Below are 13,769 nucleotides of genomic sequence, written 5' to 3' on the forward strand. Positions count from 1 at the left end.
CAACATGCCGATTACTATAATCAGTTTCTGCGTCACCTACGTCATTGTCATCATGCAGTTGATTCACTTCAGCAGCTTCTTCTGAATATTTTTTGTTTCATTATCTCAGTCTTTCTGTAACCACATGACTATTTTGAGACCTGTATGGTTAGTATATTGCTTCGTTGTAGTCACATAGCGCGACTGCTGTAAGCAAGAGTGGGTTTTCTTCCTGGCTCCGACGGTCCAAAATCACATAATGTATAAGACAACCTGGAATTTGGAATTTACCCTACATACACACGAGACAGACACTCGAAACTAGTTCCTCGATCCATCAGGACACATCAATTACCAGATTAGTTTTCTTTTTATACTGTTTATGATGTTAAAAATAATGTATGGTTCTAGAACATTCTGCAGGGTATAATTTTTGTTGATGTTCACATCACATAATTGTTCATGGACTGAATACGTATACTAATCCATGATATTTAATGAGCATCTATATTTGAATACACAGCAGTCTGTGTTGGTACCATACGAAGCGCGGTGCTACCGTTTGAATATCAGTCTATTTTCAAATCGATCGAAATGGCGACATTTTTGAAACTCAAATTATTTCTCTCAACATGTGTAGAATATTTTCTACCAATTTTAAGACTTAGTTTGGGATGTTACTCTAGAATTAGTGATTCTAAATACGTTTGCTTCTTCGCTAAGCTTTACTCTGTCATTATTTTCATATATTTAACTATTAGGTCTTTATATTGGCACAGCTTTAAGGTAATTCCTGTACTCCTTGCTACACAATACATTGTGGACGCTATTTACAGTTTTGTAACATCCGAAAAATCAGCTTTAAGGTATGTTACCAGCGTTAAAACAAGCGATGCTATCATGGGCTTTAAGAATTTGCCGTTCATTACTCAAGCTGTGTTAGTACCCATTTATATTACCTTCCTTTTATGGATATTCATCGTATATCACTATTGGGTGGATGCTACATATCTTTCAATATATATTATGGTCATGTGCTCAGATTTAAACTCATTGACAGTTAGCTTATCCGTGTTTGGATTGTTTTCTCGAATGCGTGTCATTCAAAACGCCTTAGGAAACAATTTCGTTCCTGTCAAAATTGTTGGCAAAGATCAGCTGCAGAAAAACGTGAAGATCGTCAGAAAATGCATCAGTTACTATAGCAACCTGCTAGATAGTTTCGACGTTATTCATACACAGTTCCAATTTACGGTGAGTGTTTTTATGAATTATGCATAATATAACTTATTTCTTAATAACCGTCACTTAAACGCGATATATTACTCTTAAAAACTAGAAGCAGGTTTGTTTAACGTGGAAATAACAAGAAGTAGTTTTAACATGAAAAACAACTAAGATTAATCAGAAACGCGGCAAAATCTTATTCCGTCAATCTATAACATGTCTTGTCACAATGACGTTCGAAAAAAGAATCCTCCAAGCATAGATGCGCCGCTGAATGGCGAGGTGTCTATAGTCGCTCGTCTCTGCTGCCCTCTTTGTAACTACTGGCAGCTAACATTACTATGTATAGAAGTACAATACCTCTTTCTTGACCCGACGTTTTCTGTTGGGTTGGATTTAAAAAGAATAAGTTTTAGTATTGACAGTTATGTAAATTATGTTTTAGTTAGCAGTATCGCTGGTCTGCCGCGTGCCATCCTGGGTGTTTCGATTTTATGATGCAGTACTGCAGTACTGGCAAACTCAGGTTAGACAACTATTCTATTGTTTTTCTTTCTGAAAACACGTAATATTATTTCATTCAAATAAGTCGTCTTAGTTGAGTATTACCAAGTGTACAAATGTCACATAAATGTACAATCGGAGCCCACTTAATAGTTCATCAGCAAATTTAGCGTATTAAATATTGAAATTAAATTTCAGAGTATCCCAAGCGATATCTTCACTGTGGCACTAATTAACATGGCGTCTTTATTTGTGACAACTTCACCAGCTTTCGTCTCAGAATTGATCAGTAATGAAATAGACGCAATCAAGGCGACGCTTGTTGCTCAGTTGGTTCGCTGCTCAGGTAACACAATTATAACTACTAGTAACATGTTTATAAGATATGGTGCACAAGAGCTAAATAACAACACAGTTAAAATGGCTTTCAGATCCGTCTCTCTCGTCTGAGCTGGAGGTTGCTCTGCATTACATCCACATTCGGCCGTTCAAGTTCGTGATCTGCAGAGCCGTGCCCGTCGATATCAACATGCCGATTACTACAGTCGGTTTCTGCATCACCTACGTCATTGTTATCATGCAGTTTATTCACTTTAGCAACTTGTAATTGAATATGTTACTCTTTTACGGTCTCAATTTTTATTCACACGCATAATTATTATGAAGCTGCTGAATTTTTGGTCGAGTTTCCAAAAGAGATATCCGAATCAAAGGATGTCTACTTGTGCCTGTGTTGTAAGAAAGTTTTTTTTCTAACACTTGTGTTATTCTAATCTATTTTTATCTTGCAATTGTGCTAAGCTTTGTCGATTGATAATTCTGTCTGCTTTTTAGTATCAACATCAAAATAGCACGAGTGTATGTGTTATGTATTCATGTTATTTGTTGTGTGTATTTCAATAAAACATTGCTCTAATATTATCTTCTTGTTTTTACTTTCTACGGTTTTGTCTGAGGTCATAAGTAAAGCCCTGTCGACACAGGCATCTGACGTGAGCTATATTCATCGTCGGTCACACACAACATTTGCCTGCTTCGAAATGGATGCCGCGTATTATTAGATTCGATGACTTTTTTCATCGCGTAGATACACTGTTAAAACTAATATTTGGCTCTAGAAAATTCTGAAGTCTTTTTAATTAATATATGTATTTTCATTACATAATTGGAAAGGACTGAAATACACGCACTATGCCATGATATTTAACGTGCACCTAAATTTGAATACACAGCAGTCTGCGTTTGGATCATACGAAATGGAGGCATTTTTGAAACTAAAATTATTTCTTTCAACATGTGTAGAATACTTTCTACCAGCTTTAAGACTTGGTTTGGGATGTTACTCTAGAATTAGTGATTCTAAATACGTTTGCTTCTTCGCTAAGCTTTACTCCGTCATTGTTTTCATATATTCTACTACTGGATCTTTATTTTGGCACAAATTTAATGTGGTACTACTACTCATGGCTATACAATATAGTGTGCACGCTATTTACAGTATTGTAACATCCGAAAAACATGTTGTAAGATTATATACTAGCGTTAAAACAAGCGATGCTATCATGGGCCTTAAGAATTTGCCGTACGTTAGTAAAGCTGTGTTAGTGCCCATTCATATTACTGTTGTTCTATGGATGTTGTTTGTTTATCTTTTTTGGATTGATTCCTCATATCTTCCAAGATATATTTTAGCCGTAGCCTCAGATGTAAAGGAGATTGGGCAAGAATGTATGAAGTTTGGTCCAAATGTCCACCACGAACGAGACCTATATAATTAAACTAGCTGTTGCCCGCGACTTCGTACGCGGATCCTGTCCCTTATGCCAGCGACTACGAGGTCAGCAAAATCAAAGATCTGAATAGTCTGATATTGAATTTTAAGGGACCGAAGAGAAACGTTCTATATACTTAATTTTTGTACTTTAACAGCAAAGGCACAGCAGACTAAACAAAACGCTGAGAACTGAACCGCAATAGACGTGACCATAGGGATAAAAGTAGTGATTCTAATTAGTCCGCATTTGTGTGTGGCAAAAATATTACACAAGTATTATTACGTAAAAAAACATTAAATAGATGACAAAGTCGTGGTGACTTAGTGGAAGTCGTGGTGGTTTAGTGGGTAGAGAACCAATCTCTCAAGTATGAGCGTGCGTCTTTGATTCCAGGTCTGGCAAGTGCCTGCCAATGCAACTTTTCATATGTACATTCTACGTATATTTTGGATACCAATGACCGTCATTTGGAGGGGATGTTAAACTGTAGGTTCCGGCTGTCATTGAACATTCTTGGCAGTCGTTATGGGTAGTCAGAAGCCAGTACGTCTTACCAAGGGGTGTTGGGTTGAACGGGTAACCGGGTCGTGGAGGTCAGATAGGCAGTCGCTCCTTGTAAAACACTGGTACTCAGTTGCATCGTGACTGGAAGTCGACCCTAACATAATTGGGACAAAGGCTCTTGAGATAATAACGACAATAATAATGAGATATAGGTACCGCAGGACATCTGAGGCTGGGAGACGGGGAGTAGCGACCCCACGGGGCTATATATACTGAGTTCTCCAGGGAGAGTATACTGTCCCCCATTTCCGGCCGGTCGGAGTGAACCATGACGGGGGTAGGTCTCACGCCTCTGGCTTGGCTTGGCCGTCCATAGTGGAGTCGCTAGAGCAGGATTAGTAGCCCTGCTTGGAGGGTAGGTGCCTCATGGTAAGCACAGGGAGCGCGTAATCTGCGTTTAAAGTCCACCGAGGTATCCTCACCCTTCAGCCGCTCATGTCCCTGTTGCCCTCTTGTTGCTATTCAGTGACTGGTTCCCGGGGGCCCAGTAAGTGAGGTGGCGAGTCTCCACCTGCCATTTTTAGATGTACCTAATAGGTACATTGTCATCCACTAACATCCCATCACAATAGCCCAAGTAGTTTTCCTCCATAGTTAGCAATATTTTAGCACAAAACCGGGGATTGTCTTTTTTTTAACGACGTCTACCGGGGATTGTCCTTGGGTTCATTTCTATAGTGTATAAAGGGATAATCGTCGGTTTTGTGTCACCATTTCATTAAAGTTGTCTCAAAAGGGCTTCAGCGAGTTGGCTTCGGCCCCACGTTTGCCTCCCAAAAATTCGGAACTCTATAGTCCCGAGGTCTGGAAGAGACATACAATATAATAATGAGATATAACGCAACAAAGTCGGAGAGTGGGGGCTCGTGACGCCACGTCTAGGTATGTAAAATTTGTACTAAGCAGTGGATTCAAGCGTTGTTGTATCTTCGTTATTATTTGTTTGTGAGAGAGAGAAAAGAAAAATACGTGTCTAAAAGACGGACTAATGACTTTTTTGATTCACCATACCTATTTCATAACATTCATTTCTATACATTTCAAGTGTAGTATTGCTCCTGAAGTTCCACATCAGGTGTTCCAGATCTTCGATGTTTATACGTCAATAGAGAGTGCTTATCAGATTGAACAACTTTTGCTGAAACGTCATACCTCTATATGCTATAGTCTAGCTGGGCCCCTGGAGTTCCACATCAGGTGTTTTAGATCTTCAATTTGTATAAGTCAATAGAAAGTGCTTATCAAATTGAACAACTTTTGCTAAAACGTCATACCTGTATATGGTACAGAGAAGCTGGGCCCCTGGAGTTCCACATCAGGTGTTTTAGATCTTCAATTTGTGTAAGTCAATAGAAAGTGCTTATCAAATTGAACAACTTTTGCTAAAACGTCATACCTGTATATGGTATAGAGAAGCTGGGTTCTTGGGGTTCCACATCAGGTGTTCCAGATCTTAAAATTTATTATCTCAGCTGAAAATGCTCATCACATGAAACAATTTTTGCCATGGCACCATTTTTGTATCACTTATAGTATTGTTGGTCTGTTGGAGTTCTGCATCAGGTCTTCAAGTTTCAAAGATAAATTATAGCCTATATGTTGACCAGGCTTAATACTGATACAACAAAGAAAAAATCATTGAAATCCGTTCAGTAGTTCCGAAGATTAGCGTGTACAAATCTAAGAAGATGTATACAAACTTTCATCCCCTATTTTATCCCCTAGGGATGAAATTTATCAAAATCCTTTCTTAAGGGTTGCCTACGCTATAGTAGCTTTATGCATGCAAAGTCTCAGTCCGATCGGTTTAAAATTGACAAAGTTTCATACAAACTTTCATCCCCTATTTTATCCCCTTGGGGGTAGAATTGATCAAAATCCTTTCTTAGCGGGTGCCTACGTCATAACATCTACCTGCATGCCAAATTTCAGCCCGATCCGTCCAGTGGTTTCAGCTGTGCGTTGATAGATCACTATGTCAGTCAGTCAGTCAGTCAGTCACCTTTGAGTTTTATATATTTAGATAGTCCACTTAATTTAGAGTAACTTTTACTAAGAAAGTAAAAAAAAAATCAATGCCAAAAAAAAGTTATAGCCAAAAATGTATTCTTAATTTTCGGTACTTTTTGTATGTTATCATTATTATTTTTTGTTTTATTCCACTTCCATTTCCGCACTTTATCTAAAACTAAGATGAGTAAAACACATTTGCATATAAACAACCCATATTTTTTGCCCGATGGATGTACGAATCACTAACCAATTTAGGCGCCAGAAGCGCCGGCGAAGGCGAAGTGCTTGAATATACTCAGCGGTGCCTGGATCTAAGAAAGTTCGATGTAACTGGTGGTGTCTTCTCTCTAATAATGAACAATTCTATTTTGTCAGAAGTTACAGAAAGTACGAAAATCGAACATCACGAAAAGTAATTGAAAAAATGAAATTGAAAAAATCTAAAAAATGTTTTATTTGATTTTGCTATAACTTTTTTCTGGCATTATATTTTTTTTTACTTTCATAACAAAAAATGTTCTATATTTAACGGACTATCTAGCCATATAGGACTCGTTCGTGGTGGACATTTGGACCGGAATCGCCCATTGTCCTTTATTGACAGTAAGCTTACTTCTTTTTGGATTATATTCTCGAACTAGCTGTTGCCCGCGACTTCGTACGCGGATCCTGTCCCTTATGCCAGCGACTACGAGGTCAGCAAAATCAAAGATCTGAATAGTCTGATATTGAATTTTAAGGGACCGAAGAGAAACGTTCTATATACTTAATTTTTGTACTTTAACAGCAAAGGCACAGCAGACTAAACAAAACGCTGAGAACTGAACCGCAATAGACGTGACCATAGGGATAAAAGTAGTGATTCTAATTAGTCCGCATTTGTGTGTGGCAAAAATATTACACAAGTATTATTACGTAAAAAAACATTAAATAGATGACAAAGTCGTGGTGACTTAGTGGAAGTCGTGGTGGTTTAGTGGGTAGAGAACCAATCTCTCAAGTATGAGCGTGCGTCTTTGATTCCAGGTCTGGCAAGTGCCTGCCAATGCAACTTTTCATATGTACATTCTACGTATATTTTGGATACCAATGACCGTCATTTGGAGGGGATGTTAAACTGTAGGTTCCGGCTGTCATTGAACATTCTTGGCAGTCGTTATGGGTAGTCAGAAGCCAGTACGTCTTACCAAGGGGTGTTGGGTTGAACGGGTAACCGGGTCGTGGAGGTCAGATAGGCAGTCGCTCCTTGTAAAACACTGGTACTCAGTTGCATCGTGACTGGAAGTCGACCCTAACATAATTGGGACAAAGGCTCTTGAGATAATAACGACAATAATAATGAGATATAGGTACCGCAGGACATCTGAGGCTGGGAGACGGGGAGTAGCGACCCCACGGGGCTATATATACTGAGTTCTCCAGGGAGAGTATACTGTCCCCCATTTCCGGCCGGTCGGAGTGAACCATGACGGGGGTAGGTCTCACGCCTCTGGCTTGGCTTGGCCGTCCATAGTGGAGTCGCTAGAGCAGGATTAGTAGCCCTGCTTGGAGGGTAGGTGCCTCATGGTAAGCACAGGGAGCGCGTAATCTGCGTTTAAAGTCCACCGAGGTATCCTCACCCTTCAGCCGCTCATGTCCCTGTTGCCCTCTTGTTGCTATTCAGTGACTGGTTCCCGGGGGCCCAGTAAGTGAGGTGGCGAGTCTCCACCTGCCATTTTTAGATGTACCTAATAGGTACATTGTCATCCACTAACATCCCATCACAATAGCCCAAGTAGTTTTCCTCCATAGTTAGCAATATTTTAGCACAAAACCGGGGATTGTCTTTTTTTTAACGACGTCTACCGGGGATTGTCCTTGGGTTCATTTCTATAGTGTATAAAGGGATAATCGTCGGTTTTGTGTCACCATTTCATTAAAGTTGTCTCAAAAGGGCTTCAGCGAGTTGGCTTCGGCCCCACGTTTGCCTCCCAAAAATTCGGAACTCTATAGTCCCGAGGTCTGGAAGAGACATACAATATAATAATGAGATATAACGCAACAAAGTCGGAGAGTGGGGGCTCGTGACGCCACGTCTAGGTATGTAAAATTTGTACTAAGCAGTGGATTCAAGCGTTGTTGTATCTTCGTTATTATTTGTTTGTGAGAGAGAGAAAAGAAAAATACGTGTCTAAAAGACGGACTAATGACTTTTTTGATTCACCATACCTATTTCATAACATTCATTTCTATACATTTCAAGTGTAGTATTGCTCCTGAAGTTCCACATCAGGTGTTCCAGATCTTCGATGTTTATACGTCAATAGAGAGTGCTTATCAGATTGAACAACTTTTGCTGAAACGTCATACCTCTATATGCTATAGTCTAGCTGGGCCCCTGGAGTTCCACATCAGGTGTTTTAGATCTTCAATTTGTATAAGTCAATAGAAAGTGCTTATCAAATTGAACAACTTTTGCTAAAACGTCATACCTGTATATGGTACAGAGAAGCTGGGCCCCTGGAGTTCCACATCAGGTGTTTTAGATCTTCAATTTGTGTAAGTCAATAGAAAGTGCTTATCAAATTGAACAACTTTTGCTAAAACGTCATACCTGTATATGGTATAGAGAAGCTGGGTTCTTGGGGTTCCACATCAGGTGTTCCAGATCTTAAAATTTATTATCTCAGCTGAAAATGCTCATCACATGAAACAATTTTTGCCATGGCACCATTTTTGTATCACTTATAGTATTGTTGGTCTGTTGGAGTTCTGCATCAGGTCTTCAAGTTTCAAAGATAAATTATAGCCTATATGTTGACCAGGCTTAATACTGATACAACAAAGAAAAAATCATTGAAATCCGTTCAGTAGTTCCGAAGATTAGCGTGTACAAATCTAAGAAGATGTATACAAACTTTCATCCCCTATTTTATCCCCTAGGGATGAAATTTATCAAAATCCTTTCTTAAGGGTTGCCTACGCTATAGTAGCTTTATGCATGCAAAGTCTCAGTCCGATCGGTTTAAAATTGACAAAGTTTCATACAAACTTTCATCCCCTATTTTATCCCCTTGGGGGTAGAATTGATCAAAATCCTTTCTTAGCGGGTGCCTACGTCATAACATCTACCTGCATGCCAAATTTCAGCCCGATCCGTCCAGTGGTTTCAGCTGTGCGTTGATAGATCACTATGTCAGTCAGTCAGTCAGTCAGTCACCTTTGAGTTTTATATATTTAGATGCGTGTCATACAAAACGCCTTGGAGAACAATTTTGTTCCTGTCAATATTGTCGGCAAAGATCAGCTGCAGAAAAACGTGAAGATTGTCAGAAAATGCGTCGGTTATTACAGCAACCTGTTAGATAGTCTCGACGCTATTCAATTAGAGTTTCAATTTGCGGTGAGTGATTTTATAATATATGAAAGTTGTAACGGGTTATATAACGGGTTCTATTTTAATATAATAAGCCAAAGTTTCAGGATCCGAAGTTGTTATGCGGTTCAGCCAGATATTCAATAGTAGTTGTATTTTGTAGGTAGCAGTATTTTTGCTCTGCCGCGTGCCATGTTATTTAATTGGATATTATTATTCAGTACAGTATTGGCTGCAAACTCAAGTAAGACAACTTTTCTATCTTTTCTCTTTCTGAGTACACGTTAATTTATTTATTTAATTGAATAAACTATTTACTTAATACTAACAAGAGTGCAGAGGTCATATAATATTTACCACAGCATTATTCAGCAAATCCGGCATATTAAAAAAAGCTAACTCAATTACAGAGTAACCCAATGCGTGGCTTAACTTTGGCAATTATCAACATGGCGTCTTTAATTGTGTCGACGTCTCCAGCTATTGTCTCAGAATTGATCAGTAACGAAATAGACGCAATCAAGGCGACGCTTGTTACTCAGTTGGTTCGCTGCTCAGGTAACACAATTATAACTACAAGTAACATGTTTTTAAGATGGGGTGCACAATCGGACACATCATCCTCCGAGCCTTTGTCCCAACTATGTTGAGGTCGGCTTCCAGTCTAACCAGATTTAGCTGAGCACCAGTGCTTTACAAGGAGCCACTGCCTATCTGACCTCCTCAACCCGTACCCCTTAACACTTAACTTAACAAAACTTAACTCCAGTACCCCTTAGTTAGACTCGTGTCAGACTTACTGGCTTCTGACTACCCGTAACGACTGCTAATGATGTTCAAAGACAGCCGGGACCTACAGTTTAGCATGCCATCCGAAACACGGTCATTGGTGTCTAAGACATAGGTACTTAGAAAGTACATACAAACTTAGAAAAGTTGCATTGGTACTTGCCTGACCTGGAGTCGAACCCGCGCCCTCATACTCGAGACCTAGGCCACCACGTCTTCACAAATGGATACAAGAGCTAAATAACAACACAGTTGCAATGGCTTTCAGATCCGTCTCTCTCGTCTGAGCTGGAGGTTGCTCTGCATTACATCCACATTCGGCCGTTCAAAATCGTGATCTGCAGAGCCGTGCCCGTCGATATCAACATGCCGATTACTATAATCAGTTTCTGCGTTACCTACGTCATTGTTATCATTCAGTTGATTCACTTCAGCAGCTTCTAGTGAATATTTTATTATTTTAAAATCTAAATCAAAAGCCTAATTCTAGTTTGTATTCTGCTTTTTCTGTTAATACGTCTGTGTGGGGTTTAACGTTATCAAAAACATTTAATTGCACCGTGTTATATTATCCGTTTATTTTAATAAATATTTTACCACTACCTATCACTTTTTGTCGACTTACTGATTTGTTCTATATCATTAGTTAAGGCATCCTGCCATGACTCATGGTGGAAACCTTGTTGTTGATTTTACTTCCATGCTTACTTAATTTTGACACTTAAACATAACGTTGACTTTTCTAATCGCTCCTAACCAACCAATGTAATTTTAGCGCCAAATCCAAAATTCAACAATAAGAAAATGTTCATTCACCAAAGTACTGAACAATGTTTAAAATAATACGCAATAATATTCTAGAACAAGTTACACGTGGCGTGGCTCGCGGATGCATTTCTCCTTGACATAGAACTTCTGAAGGGCAAGGCCGAGGTTGCGAAGCTGAGCTAATGTAACAGAAAGTTAGATTGTACTACTTCTATGATGTCATAAATAATGGAGAAATAAGCTTTCATTTTGATATATTCCTTGTTTGCGCATATTTTTCAAGTTTTAGCATGTTTAATAAAATGTTCAATTTTAGATCCTTTCGATACTAAAATGATTCATCATCGTTGTCATTATAGTTTTAATGAGTCCTTAGTTCGCTACAATAGACAGGTTCTCAAGCTGCTAATACACAGCATTACCTGTGTTATTAATTAGTTCATCATCATCGTCATCAGCAGCATGTTTCTTTCATCTCACTGCTGGGCACAGGGCTCCTATCACACAGAAAAGAATTGAGCAGTAATGCGAGTTGGTAATTAGTTTTTACTGAAGAAGTAATTTATTAGCATGTATCTACGTTTTATGCTCAAAGTTAGAAAGGCTAATTTATGAAGCATATGAAAATAAGATGTCCATTCTATCTACAACACTCAAATCAAATTTTCGAAGTCCTGAAGTGTTCATGAATAATTCTGAAGCGAGCGCATGCATAGTGACATTAGTCACACACGGCTTCAAAAAATAAACAGAAAAGTAAAAAAATCGATTTATCGGTTAGTATAGTTTTCCCGGCGTTGAATTTAGAGTCTTCTCAAAAATACTTAATGCATTTATAATTCTCCACATAGTCAAGAACCAAATATATACAGCAGCACCAAAAATATATAAATGCAACATTTGTATCAATCTATTGCGTCCAAAATCTTTTTTAATAATTTTGTATATCCGGCTCACTATATTCACCATCTTCTGAGCAAAAGCAGGGAACAAAAATAAATAACACCCAACATGCTCTTCAGTTTCTAAAGCACTATATCACGTCTAAGCTAGGTTTCCGGAGTACGCCATTAAAACAAGCTGGATCAGTGAAATCTCAGCCATTGGCGCGGATGGTTTTATAACACGAATACATAATTTATTACTACAATCGTCCAGGATGTGAGAATGCAAGGATACTGGATTTGGAAGATAAAACTTTTTAAGAAAATTATTACTCTATAATACAGAGTAGTCAATAATCAGATTTTAAAAGCATTTTTCTTACAATAACCCAAGGGAACTTCTCGTACCCAGATAAAACATCCCATCTACCCATGTTACCCGAGGACAGTGTAGCTTCGGAAAACGGCCTATGAAGAAAGACTGATGAGAAAAGAAGCTGCCAATACTAAATGTACTCAATGTGAAAGTTTATATTCATATTCCCGATAACAATGTACCCCCGAATGCCATGAAATTTGAATACTATGAAACGTTTAAGACAGTTCAACCTAGGTGAGCTAGTTTTCAAGTAGGTGTAAGCAAATAGTAGAGATAAACAAAAAGCATAGGAAATACCTATTCATTTTTTAGTAAATCCTGGTTTTGCATCACAGATAAGAATAAAGTTATCCCTGTGGACTGCACAAACGCACTGTGAAGACGACTCCCGTCGTAAAACTGGTTTTAGCATAGTTTTTATTATTCTAGCTCAGATTTGACTTGTTGATTCTTTGTGTACCAGGTAAATATAGCAGTCTAGTACTAAATTTAAAGTGGCTTGAGGATTAGTGGCTTTATCTTCTCAAGCCACAGTATTTCTGCATTCCTGGTGCATTTTCTTACTTTAACATCAATGGATGCAGAAAGTGGATTGGTTGTAAGGTTTTCACCAAATACTTGTGAAACAAAAAATAGTAAAACCATAAGTAGTCGCAACAACAATCTTGTACTAAATCAAAACCTGACTTTAAATTTATTAAAAAAATACTTAAATCACATAAGATTTATAGCGACACCACGTTTCCTCATTATACCCATACAAGGCTACCCAGCCTTGTATGCGTATATCGATGACAACATGATTTATCCGAAAATTACATACTATACATAATCACAAAAACGTATTAAGGTATCAGTCGCAAATTGTGAATAATGTGACACCTCATCAAACTGAGCATATCTACACGATATTATATGAATTATTCATACAGACCCTCCCAAACAATACAATAAACAAATTTTGATAGACCCTTGAGACCTTCACAAATGTTCTACGGCAGAGCTCAAAGTTATCTGGTGTATGCTTTCGCGCTAAATCGCCCAAGTTATAAAGACCCCCAAGGTTTAGGCTCTTGTTCTGTAAGTGAGGTCTTCTTGTATTGGTGGTGTAATCTCATTGGTGGTATACAGTAGGATGTCATCAATCAGGGTAAGATTACAGCGGTGACGTCATGTCAGGGCAGGATGTGAAAATTTTAATGAGATTTTTTTCTAATAACGTTTTGTGAAATGTACTTTGTTTTTATTTTTTATGTTTTTTGTGTATAAAATACTAGCAGTTTTCCACGTCCCTGGGGATCTACTTTCAGTATTCAAATAAAACATGTGACACTTAAAAAGAGCGTTCTATTTGTCCTAACATCGAATTATATTGTATCTACCTAATTGTGTAATTAAACTTGCCTTCTTTGCTGTGCCCTAACAGGGTCTATAATATGTACCTAGCTTTATGCTCCTTGTAACATTATGGTATGCAAATAAATACGAAATATGAACATAATTTTGTAAGTCGGTTCGGTTATCCAAAGATT

This window comes from Helicoverpa zea, chromosome 21, assembly GCF_022581195.2.
Source record: "Helicoverpa zea isolate HzStark_Cry1AcR chromosome 21, ilHelZeax1.1, whole genome shotgun sequence".
Lineage (NCBI taxonomy): Eukaryota > Metazoa > Arthropoda > Insecta > Lepidoptera > Noctuidae > Helicoverpa > Helicoverpa zea.